General features: G+C 27.6%; 1 protein-coding gene and 1 long non-coding RNA gene across 11 annotated transcripts in view; one reads left to right on the forward strand and one right to left on the reverse strand.

Annotated features, from left to right (window-relative positions):
* Positions 1 to 12605, reverse strand: part of LOC100165717 (sodium-independent sulfate anion transporter) — a 69174-nt gene that overhangs the window by 24181 nt on the left and 32388 nt on the right. Inside the window, exons 1-4 of one of the 10 annotated variants that reach the window (XM_029487851.1) lie at positions 8783 to 8994; positions 8210 to 8297; positions 6192 to 6275; positions 1221 to 3804 (exon numbers count right to left, since the gene is read on the reverse strand). The exons of 2 other annotated variants lie outside the window; for them this stretch is intronic. The gene's annotated coding sequence lies outside the window, so the exon portion shown is untranslated. Of the gene's footprint in view, positions 1 to 1187; positions 3805 to 6191; positions 6276 to 8209; positions 8298 to 8782; positions 8995 to 12605 lie in introns of those variants that run through there. 7 more of the 10 variants (XM_029487849.1, XM_029487854.1, XM_029487853.1 and 4 more) reach the window with 7 other exon arrangements.
* LOC103309491 lies at positions 9283 to 11217 on the forward strand. Its single transcript, XR_510746.3, has 3 exons — positions 9283 to 9411; positions 9478 to 9570; positions 10927 to 11217. It is a non-coding gene; the product is annotated as an uncharacterized LOC103309491 (long non-coding RNA).

Consider the following 12605-nt stretch of genomic DNA (forward strand, 5'->3'; position numbering starts at 1 on the left):
TATTATTCTCTATCTTTTTTGTAATAGGTGACTTTACTCTAAGATTACTTAAACGTATAGAAAAAATGATTTTGCGTAAATGCGTTTTGTCTATGTTGCGCGTGAGCCAGAGAAAGAAAACGAATAGTGCGCTGACATCCTCATATTACAATTTAACGAAACAATAATAATCAACATGAATCGGTATAATTCTAATTTTCAATACTGGCTTTATTCGTAACAAGAATGGTTTCTCGTAATTCTAAGATTTACTATATTTGTTATATTTATATTTTACTTAAAAATAAAAATAAAATACATAAAAACGTTTAACATAAATAATTTTGATTAATATACTGAAATAGGTACTGGACATGTTAAAATTAAGTGATATATAAATATATAATTCAAAAAGAAAACAACAGAGCTAATGATTTATAAATCATAATAACAATTTGAATTGAAATATTTTGATAAAAAATCTTAGTTCCTAAGTATGTAGGTAGTTCTTGTGTATACAAGTTACAAACATTACCTAATATTACCTAATTTATAAATATCTATTACATACATCTGCGATTAACCAATGACAACTAAATAATAAGTACTAATTTCTACTTATTATTTCTCATATAACCAATAGCAACTATTTATAAACAAAAATGTCCATCATAAATCTCAAAATCCTACTAAAATCGTGATAAAAAAAAATTGGATATAGGAGGAGAAGGGTAAAAATACTTTACGACCTTTTCTCATACCAACCAAATATAAAAAAAAAGTCATTTAAATCAGTCTAGTCGTGTTTGAGGAGCGCGACAACAAACACCGTGCCACGAGATTTTTATATATTATATGTTATAAAAGTCTCTTTTTTTTGTGTAACCAGTGGCAATCTTATAGGTACATAGACATAAAAATATTAGAGTATAGGGATTGAAAAATTAATTTATAAACATTTCCCGGGTCTCAAGGAATATATGTGCAAAGTTAAAGCCAATTGGTTCAGTAGTTTCCAAATCAATATAAGCCTTATCCAAACGTGCATTTATTTTTAATTTAATATGATTAAAAACATATTAATATTATATAGGTATATAACATTATTATATTGCTTTGTTACTCAAAGATACTGTAGATTTCTATCAGTAAAATAATTTTTTGAATCGGTTCATTAAATACCGAGATTACATGCAAACAATTTTTACCTTTTTATAATGTTATTTTATAGATTATTTTACATTATATAGACGTTCATGATGACCACATTTTTAATATTTAACATTTTACTGCAGCAGTTCAACTCCCGCCTATTGTCATATATGCACTCAAAGAATAAAAAACATTTCGCAATATAAATATTCGTTAAAAACTAATAAAAAAAAAAATAATAATAATAATAATAATAATAATCGCTTTAACGTGAAACAAAACCACACGTTACAGTGGCTCTTTGTCGACTAAAACATTACCTAGTGAATTTTTTTTTTCATAATGTAAATTAATATCAGTCTGTTATAATCACCAATTATACTTATCATAGTCGTGGATTAATAAATTAAGTTGTATGGGTTTAAATTATTATTAATTATGAAAGGTGGTGATATAAGCTAAAACACAAGTTTAACAACGACGAACCAACGAATTTCATCATTGTATAGACGTACTCAAAAAACAATACTAATATTGCTGAATGATATAATAACTGTCCAACTATAATCACGTGTTTCTACAGACTATTACACCAATTATTACAGTATATAGAACATGAATAGGTATGTTCTTTAATATTTATAATCATCCCTCCCCTCTTGCTCTTAATCCCATTTAAATTTTAATTTGTTAATATTATAGGAGTTATAAAATATAACAAAAATAAAACTTAAGTATACGTTTGGATAGTCTCAGCTGGACGATTTTAAAACACGTTCTTTGCATAGGTATTTTGTTGCACCATAATAAATTAATAAACCAAACGCCGTTGTGCTGTTTTTCAAAACCGTTTTCGCTACCGATCACGATAATATTTGTTTAACGTGGTAGTCATATTTATATTTTAGTATCTACATCACGACGTCAGGTTAGGTAGGTTAGTAACCTAATGGTACATTTTTAAGCTTTTTGACCAAACGAATAATTTTCCATCCCCATTTATATAAAATAAATTTAAGACAATCTACGCAAATACGGTCTAAATTTTTGGGAGTCAAACAATTGTTTTAATAATAGTTTTTAAATCTTAACAAATTTTCTTATTTTAGATTCTGAGAGGAGCGTTATTTGTTCTATTATGATGTTTATTTTTTTTTCTGTCATCACCTTTGGTGCAATAAAAATGCGTACATATTTTTTACATTAGCATCTTTTTTGGTATACTGCGGCCCACGAGAGTCCATATGTCAGAACGCGTCCGTCACTGCGCATCGGCACGTTGCCGAATAGTGGGAATGGCATCATGGTGGGAGAAAACAGACGTCACGTATTACTATATGAATGCGCGGTTTACGTATGCACTCTCGTGGGCCGGAGTATAGGTAAGTGAATCTAGTTGATACTTTTTTCGGGAGGTTGAAAGTAAAAAAGTCTAGCCAGTATAATATTTGGCCTATAATAACTTGACTCAAGTTACATGTTACATAACTGCAATATCTATTTGAAACACTAAAAATGGTTTGAATAACATTTTATTACATACAATGAATAGAATAATCTTTATCGACGAAATTTCGGTCTAGGATCTAAATTACACATCTGAACATATTCAAACAAGCATGGTTGAAAGGTTAGAACCTTAGAAGATATTCTAATCAAAAAATACTATACCAAATAAATATAATCCTAATAATGATTTATTTATTTAATCAAAAGTATTCATCACTTACCTAAAACCAGAGAGGTGAAAAATCGATTAACATTGCCCAAAAATAATGTGACTCATAACAACATAACGGGTGGTTTGCGTATAGACGAATTTGTACAAATTGCAATGTGTTTAGGTGACCTTTTTAACATCATGTGATGCGTTTCGGAAGTATTAATTTATCATTCATCCTATTTTAACAGACTTTGGACTGTCCATGAATTCCATGGATAAACGAAAATATCTGCTTTTGAAGTGGTTAGATGATTAACTAAAAATATAATTTTCAATCGAAATTCATCTTTTATTTCATTTTGTAGTAAAATGATCTAATGATCTAGTCTGTATACTATATTATACGCAATAAACTAATAACAAACTCTAACACAATAACGAGCTTACGTTTCCAATCTTAAAAAAATTATGATTGTTCAACTACTTTTGGGTGTAACTTGCTGCAGCCTGCAGTAAGTGCAACTAAGCCACCCTGGTAGGCAATCCGACTACGTCGGATCGCGGACAAAGGGCAACTCTTTCACCAATCACCTTGGTAGGCAATGTTCAATAATTCGATTTTATGCAAGCTTGTACCGGACTGCACAAATAACCAATGGTAACCGATAATAAATAAACACTAATTTCTATTATTGACTGTAAACAATGGGAACTATTAATAAATAAAAATAACATTTCCAATGTAAACTTCAATGTCCCTGTTTGTGCACCTCTTTTAAACGCGAATTTTGGCAAATCCTCTCTTATTGCACGGTAAAAGTATTCGAAGAACCACTATTCCAAATTTCAAGTTCGTATATTGTATAGTTTTTGAGATACAGCAATGATCGAGTCAGTGCTATTTGGATTTTAGGTATTTAATATGTAGATTCCCTTCTCCTTGCACTCAAACAAAAAAAAATGAAAAATCGGGCAACGTGGTGACACTCAAGAAGGCATTTGGAACAACTCTGTAAAAAAAAATTGGAAAAATATTAGTTAGTGTAGTCACAAAATTGGAACATAAAAAAGGCCTGTTTTTATATATATATATTATATATATATAAGGATTAGATTAGCTTTGTTTTTTAATTTTTTCAAGAACTTTATACTGAGTTTTTATTAACAAAAGTGGTACAAAAACCTTCATCAGACTGTCAGGTAAACCGTCAAAAATTTCAGCCAAATCGGTTCTGTAGTTTTCTTGGTTAGCGCGGTCATAGAAAACCCCTTACAATCTTAAATAGTAGTATAGATTGTATCATACTCGCTTAAACACAGAATTAAGAACTCGTCCAAACGCGTTATTTTTATTAGGCGGGTAAAAAGCTATTAATTTTCCCGAATGTATGACGCTTGCAATAACAACTGCAACGTTCTGTATACATAGACCTATAAACTAATAGACAGCACATAGAGATTGTTGAGAGAGAATGAGAGAGTGTGGGCCGTCACAATGTGCCAAAAAATGTTTTTTTCTCTCTCGTATATACTGTTTTTTCCCTCTCAGTTAAGTCGTCTGGATTAACCAATGGTAGGGTGGTGTGGGAAGCGCTACCCATTAGTTTATAGTCTATTATGGTTCTACAAAATTATTTATTAATAAATAACCCATAGATGGCTTACCTAAATATATCTAAATCAATAATGGGTATTTTTTTACCTCCACCGAGCAACTTTATCTTTCTTTCTCCAACTTACATAAGTATTTAAAACTACACAGCCACACAGTAAACCTACTGCAGTGCAGCATCCGTGTACACGTGTTTGGTCTCAACATTAATAGCTCATCAGAGTTTCATACAATTAATACATAATATTAAAGTGTGCTATTTATATTTCACAACATATACACTAGTACATAACCCATTGTATTATAACGTTTTGTCATCATGGTGGTACGCGTTGTAAAAAACATTTTTGAAATTGAAATTATGTGAGTTTGTCAGCTTGTATTGTATTAACATACAACCTTAACACCCAGATGTAATAGATGGTTTTTTTGTTCTGAATTTAATAAGAGAGTTTCCAAAAACGTTTGGTTGTATTTCTTCTCTGTTTTTAAAAAATATTAGTCGATATAAAGCCAATTGAATAGATTTAGTCTCCGATCAATTGTACCACATATCGCGGTATCGGCTCTCTCGGGATAGAGAATTTACCTTCAGCTGTTTTCCAAAAAAACTGTGGAGGAATTTGTAAAATTGTATATTGAATACTAGAATAAATTTTATATTTGATCATTAAAATCCAAATGGCAATATAAACCATAATGATAAAATCACGCACTATGAGAAAATTATCAAAATTATATAGTAAAATAAGTAATAATACAATAAAAATTAACTGTCAAGGTGGTAATTTTTTTTGTTAAGGTCAAGTACATAATTTTAATCTTAAAATAGTACATCACACACAAAAAAAAAATAATCAATGTTAAATATCATTGAAATGTTGTAGTTAAGTAAGTTTTTACAATAACCACATCATCAAAAAATCTATAGATCAATTCTTTTAATTATTAAGTCCATTGCTTGATGTAGAGCTATATATTGGCTGAACAATTGTCTGAATACTAGTTTAAAAAATATAACAATACTATTTATTAAATTGTATATCATTTAAAACATTGAACCTTTGTCATACTTCATAATATCATATTATAAAATAATAATAAATTAAGCTGTTGATGGTAAATGTATGGTATGATTTCTCGTTGATATTTAGCATTGACACGTTTTTCCTGGTTTAATAGCTTTAGCCTTTCTTTAGAGTTGGGGGGTCAAAAAAAAAAAATTTGAAAAAATCGATTTTATTTTTTTTGATGCTACTCAGAAACTAACAACAATAGAACCTTTGAAGTTTTGACCAATTATTTAAATTAACATTTTCAATGAATGATAACATTTTGAAACTATTTTAACTTTTTTTTGAGCTATTTATAACCATGAGAAAATTTTTGAAATTTGTTAATTATTTTTCAGTTAGGAATTCATGAGAGTTTTTCTTTTTATAGCTAATATAAAAATGTTTAATAAAAGGTTTCCAACAAGTTTTACTACCTCCATCAAGAAGAAAATAATTAATTTTTTTTTAATTTATTAAATTTGATTATGTATTCAAGTATGCTAAACTGACACTACGTCTCCACTCAGAATCGTTTTACCGTTTAAATAAAAATTTACTGTTTTATTTTCATTATTTTTACTGCTTATATTAACTAAATAAATCACATTTAAAGTTAATAATAATTATTAATAAATAAAATAAGGTTATTAGATTCTGGGTGGAGCGATGAATGTATTGATTTTACAATGATATGTGTGTATTTTTTTTTTTTGTGTGGTTCGGTCGTCACCTTTTAGAGCAGTAAAAATGATTCGATTTTCTACTTTAGCAACTTTTTTGGTGGAAAAAAATTCCCAGTACTTCTCAAAATCACCTGGAACACAAACAACAAATTAAAGGAAAACAGAGATTTTTTCGCAAAATCTGCAGTTTTTGAAAAAAGTTTAAAATCGTTTTTTGGTAATTCTAAAAAAAATAACTATGGATAGGTACATGACATTTTAACTGAATTTTTTTATTGTATTTTCTATAGGTACACCGACAAATATTTAAAATATTTTGATGACTATTTTTAAACTATTAATTATAGGCATGACAAAATTTCAATTTTAATTAGTTTTTTTTTAATTATTGTTGATAATATGTTTATGATCATCTGAAATTAGAATTTCGACAAAATTCATCCAAATCATAAAAATTTGCAAATTATTTTGAGTTGGAAATACATAATTTTTTTTTATGATATCTAAGATTTTACTACATTTAACAAAAAAAAAAGTTTTCTGGGTAATGAAATACATTTTTTGGATTGCGTTGGAAGTTAAACATTGGATATTCACCCGTAATCTAAAAAATATTCTCATATAACGATTATCTTATTTTGTAGTAATCCAAAAACTATTAACCTTAGATTGTATAGGTAAATAACATTTTCTCCTATTTTGGTTACCAAAAAGTCGACCGTCACGTTTAAAATATTTTTAATTGCATACAATGATTTATTACTGAATTAAAAGTTATCACATCTATCTCGTATTACAGTGGCCTACTCTATGACGAGGCACACTATCGACATCTACTGTACAGAAGAGCTGTTATCTAACCTAACCTACCTGGTGACTTATGTTGTAGTCTAGATAATATTTTGATAAATTGAATTTTTAGTCTTTAAATGACTAAAAATATGAATAGAATTAATTCATAAATTATATTTTATTTACATTATTAGTATAACCATAAAGGGTGAAAATAAAATAGTATTCCATATTCGCCACACCTCTTCTACAATTAATATTACACTAACAAAATATTTTTAAAAATAATAATAATAAAAATATGTATAGTATGTACCTAATATATTAAGTATCGCGAGTTTTATAATATACGTTCTATGTTTTATGAATTATATTATAGTTCAGTTTATACCTACTATACAAGGTAGGTACATGCCTATTAGGTATTATGTTTATATAGGTACTTTATACTTTATAGGTAAGTATATTAAAGATGATGATCATGTATTCATGTGCTAAATTTAATTGTATGCCAAAAATTATATTAAGCCATGTTTGTAAGTGTTCGCCGTACGTGCATACAAATCAAACAAACGACAATATTTAATATGAGTATGAAATATTTCACATGTAATTTCACTTTGAAATATTTTAAACTGGAAACTTTTACCTCACTTGAAATATTTGAAAACATATTTTTTAAATGTATTTTTAACTGTGTTTTTTGTATGTTTTATTAAATCAACACTAGATGATCATAATGATTTCATACCTGATTAGTGATTATCAATATTTAATGCCGGAGCATGAAATAAAGAATATATTATATATTTATTATATTTATTATAATTATTATATAATTCGTATAATTTACTATGTAAGAAATATTTCTATAATATTTGTCATTAACATTTAACTAAGTTTATCGTTGTTACTTTCTACTATACTTTAAAGTTTAAAATTTGTTTTTTTATCTTTCATTAATATGAAAATATATTTAAAAAAATAAATTTCATGAAATTTCAAACCCTATTTATGTATAAACATAAAACATACTCATACCATCGCTAACTAATATCGCACAATCTGAACAGTAGGTAGATTATCATTATGTTTGAGATAATCGAATTTAAATGAACAATGTAAATGTTTAATTTGGCATAAGTTAAATTAACATATATATGTTTAACACAAAAAATATTTTTCAACCAAATGTACAGTTGTAATACTACATTAATTACAGTTATAATTTTGTTTAGGGTGCTATCATATACAAATACACAAGTTCACGTACCTATATATTACACATTAGTGTTTACCAAATTAGATCATTGTAGTAGGCACACGATGTTCCGATGGTATGACATATACAAATTAAGCACCTAATGAAAAAAAATCCCAATTATTTCTTCTATAAATCACTCAATACAATTATTGTAGGTAAGGTATATCTTAAAATTTGATTACATTTTAGTGACAACAACGATATAATAATATTAATGTGCCAAGGATTTTTAGCGCAAATAGGTACGATATTGCACTCTCATCAAAATAACATCAATTAGGAACGTCTAAAGATTTAATCGTCTGACAGTTACACGTATAGAAGTGTTAAAATATTGGCTCGAACAATGATAATTAGTCATTCAATCATTCAATAATAGATTGTTATATTATATAAAATAAACATTATTTTCCTAAAACATTAGGTATTATCGAATAACATCGATTTGTAAACTTATCATGCAGCGTATGACCATATTATATTAAACTCTGCGGATAGACCTATTATACGATTCCATTTTTTACGTAATTTATATAGTTACCAACTTATCATACTTAGATCATAGATGAACATTGAATATACCTGTAATTGGATCACTGAGCACGTCGTTGAAATACTATTCGACAAATTCGAGTGGGCAAGCACAGTTTTTAAGTAAAACGTTGCCATTGCAGTTGTAGCGTTTTACTAGTGTTGATTTCGATAGTTTTTTTTATTAGTATTCAACTCGATTATTGAGTTAGGTACCTCAACAAACGACAGCAATGCGTTGTTTAAACATTTTTTACACACTGATTGAAGGGTGAACGAATATAATAATATGTTCCATGTGTGTATGTGGCTATAGCCAATAAAATTCGAGTTGCTAAAACATAATTCATAGATAAGACTATTTGCACAAAATCTTAATCATGTACGCCTTAAGTGTATTATAGTACAAATACACCAGCACACAATTTATTAATATTAGATGGTTACCCACTTGTTGCAGGTTTACTGTAGGTACTTGAATAGAAGATAATATGAATAGCTATTGAATTCATCGAGTTCTATAACAGTATGTAAGGATTATTTTTGTTCAAGAACTTTGTTAAGCTATTTAGATATACACAATTTACAGCCAAACCATAAGTTACTTTTATTTCATTCAGCATATCGACACCAACGTTGCAGTTTAACCAGACAAATGCGAAATTCGACGAGCCCGACTGGTTTGAATAATTTATAATCAATTATGTGTTGACGAATTCAATTTAATCAAAAGTATCTTTTACTAGGTCAAAACTTTTCACACGCAGTGGTGCATTTAGCTTGGTTTTGGTGAATTTTAGGAGAATAATTAATGACTTTCATTCTTAAAATTTTAACACGTAGGTACAATCATTATTCATTATATATTTTAATTAATTATATAGTGAGTTCAATATATTATATACGTATATTTAATATTATGCTATATGATTATCATGTATGTATGCATGACTTTAATATGAGCTAGAATAAAATATCAAAAGTACTATCACAATTCATTATACTTAATAATCATTAAATGATATCGAATGTGCAATAAAACCAAAATAAATTTAAAAATAATATATCAAGCTATAATTTTTCAATAAGATTGAACTTTGCATATTTTTGCACATAACGTCATATTTTATTATAACAACTCAACCATCCATTCACCTTTTCATCAAAAATATACCTATAAGAATTGTTGAATACCTTTCGGGAACAAGTATTTTAAATTCAGAGTAGAGCGATGAATGTGCTGCTTGTACGGACATCACCGTACCGGTTGTCTGCGTGTGTGTGTATTTTTTTTTTTTTGTCTTAACTTCTGAAGACTCTTTTTATAAGGAAAGTTTATTAATTATTAAGTATTGTTATGTTATTTCTATATTGTGAATTGGACATTATCAGTATGAATTATAAATAAATAACAGAAAAAAATGCATTTATCATCAATGTTGATGGCAGTTAATGGTAGGAAATTGAATGGATCGACATTGAATAGAGTACGTACATTGGAGATATAATAAAATTAAAAATTCCAAGACTTTTCAAAATAATCTGAAAAAAAACTGAAATAAAATTAAGGTTAGGGAGAATATTTTATGCAACGCCAGTTATCAATAAAATTGATTTTGTTTTTTTGTTGGAATTCAAAAATAAATAACCGTAAGTATTTGTTTTCCATAAATGTTTATTTTATATTAACAATTTTCAGACATAATATGTTATAATTTTAAAAATATTTTGGCTCTTTTTGCGCTATACCATATTGACATATTATATTATTGACTTTTATAGATTTCTGTTGATAATAATTATTTTTCATACTTAAAAAGTCTGAAAAAAAAGATTCCTATAAAGTTCACTTACATAAACCAAAAGGCAAAAAATACCGAAAATACACATTCGCTATTTTTTTAGGTGTTAGTATTCAAACATTACCTTCCTTTTTTTTTAAATGTGTATAGTTTTTAATAGGCTTTTTTAGTTTTAAGAATATGAACATAATCAAAACAATAATTAAATTATAAGTAAAAAAAAAAAACGTATAGAGACATTTATGAATCTATTACATCAACTTAACATGCCCTAAGTACATTGTACTATTTTTGTACTTATACTATCTACACAATGTACATATAAATTAAGGTAATGACCTGCGAAGACCCCGTGTATAGTCACTGTGCTAAGTTCCATTTGTTTCTATATAGGTACGTAATGCAACAGTCTCTTAGACATGGCACAATATCGACAACCATGGTAATTTGGTTTATACCGAGGCAACAATTAATAGTGGGCGTTGACAGACAAACTATACTCGTGCAACTCGGGCACACGTCATAGACCATAGTACCTACGGTGATCGCCTGTGTAATGTAATCTTTGGAAACGTCCGAAAAGAAGTAATGATTGTAATAAATTGTGATTTATGACTGCATTGTAATTACTGTAGAATACGTAACTTGTCAAAATACAAATGACAAATTAATGTCGATGCCAAATGTTTGTATTATTATTATTATTATTGAGAAGAGTCACGACTATTGGTGTCTATGGATTGAATAGTTTAAAAACAAACTGAACACTTTCTACACAACGAGAGTTGACACAATACTATCAAAGGACAATTATTATTTATTATTACAAGCGATTTTGTTATTTTTGCATTACTTCGCAAGACTTGCCCCCGTGTTCCTATAAAAAAAAAAGTAAAAGATAACAAAAAAAAAATTAGCTTAAGTTTGTAAAAGCTTTTACAAAGACTTTTTAACTATCTAGATGAGTCGATGTTAAGAACTTTATAAGTTATAAGTTATAATTTAATAGTTAACAAACAATATTATATTAAACTATATAGGTTTAAAGTTAAATAATAGGGAGAAAATATCAGTTAACTTCATTCATCCAAAAATAAAAATAATGTTTTGTCTACCTCTAGTGTTTTGGGTAATCAGACGTCTCTGTAAATTAATTATTAAATCGAAAAATATTTGATAAAGTATATATAAATGGTATGTTTATTTTAATTTTCAAAATCAATGTAAACAGCTTGATAAAACATAAGTGTACAATATACCTACACATTTATTTATTATTATTAATAGATACCTAATAGAATGTGTAAGCCAAACTTTAACTCGTAAATCGTAATAAGCTGAATTGTTAGGTACATGATTATTTTATAGTTAATTCATGTATATTATAATATTTATAATGTGTAGTAATTTTAAAGTACCTAGGTATAATTGTATAAATTTATAATGTACGCATTATATTATCGCAATGTAAATAATTTGTTTAAGCGTGTTTTTACTATAGGTACACTTATTACATTTTCAACTATCGTATATATTATATATACGTACAATAAAATACAAATTATATCGGCTCATTGGTATAGTACCCTACACTTATGTGATATATATTATAAAAGTGATCGTGTAAATAGATAATGGGTAACTTTTTGATACCTACTACCTACCTACGGTAAAATAGTTCATTGTCTTGGTCGAATTAAATTATGTAGCACGTCATGACGACATGTAGGTATATTATTATGATATCAGCGATAAAACGCATAATCTTTGTGTGTATTGTGTAAGTTAGTTATTATAAGGTAGCCTGGTAGTATATAACTTGTGATATTATGTTGATATGCATATTTACCAGCCGCAGTGCGTCCTTTTGGGCCACCACGTGTATATGAATTAGGTTTACTGTGATATATAATTTACAACCAAACCATTTTATTGAATAAAATTGCGTCACTAAGGTGAACAATATTATTATCACAACAATACGGGTTATAAAAATTATTAAATTGTTACACAAACGACAGACATGATATAGTTTATTTTTAGACTCTCGAAACAGTCGTGATTTTTAATCA

This window comes from Acyrthosiphon pisum, chromosome A1, assembly GCF_005508785.2.
Source record: "Acyrthosiphon pisum isolate AL4f chromosome A1, pea_aphid_22Mar2018_4r6ur, whole genome shotgun sequence".
In the NCBI taxonomy this organism is placed as follows: Eukaryota; Metazoa; Arthropoda; class Insecta; order Hemiptera; family Aphididae; genus Acyrthosiphon; species Acyrthosiphon pisum.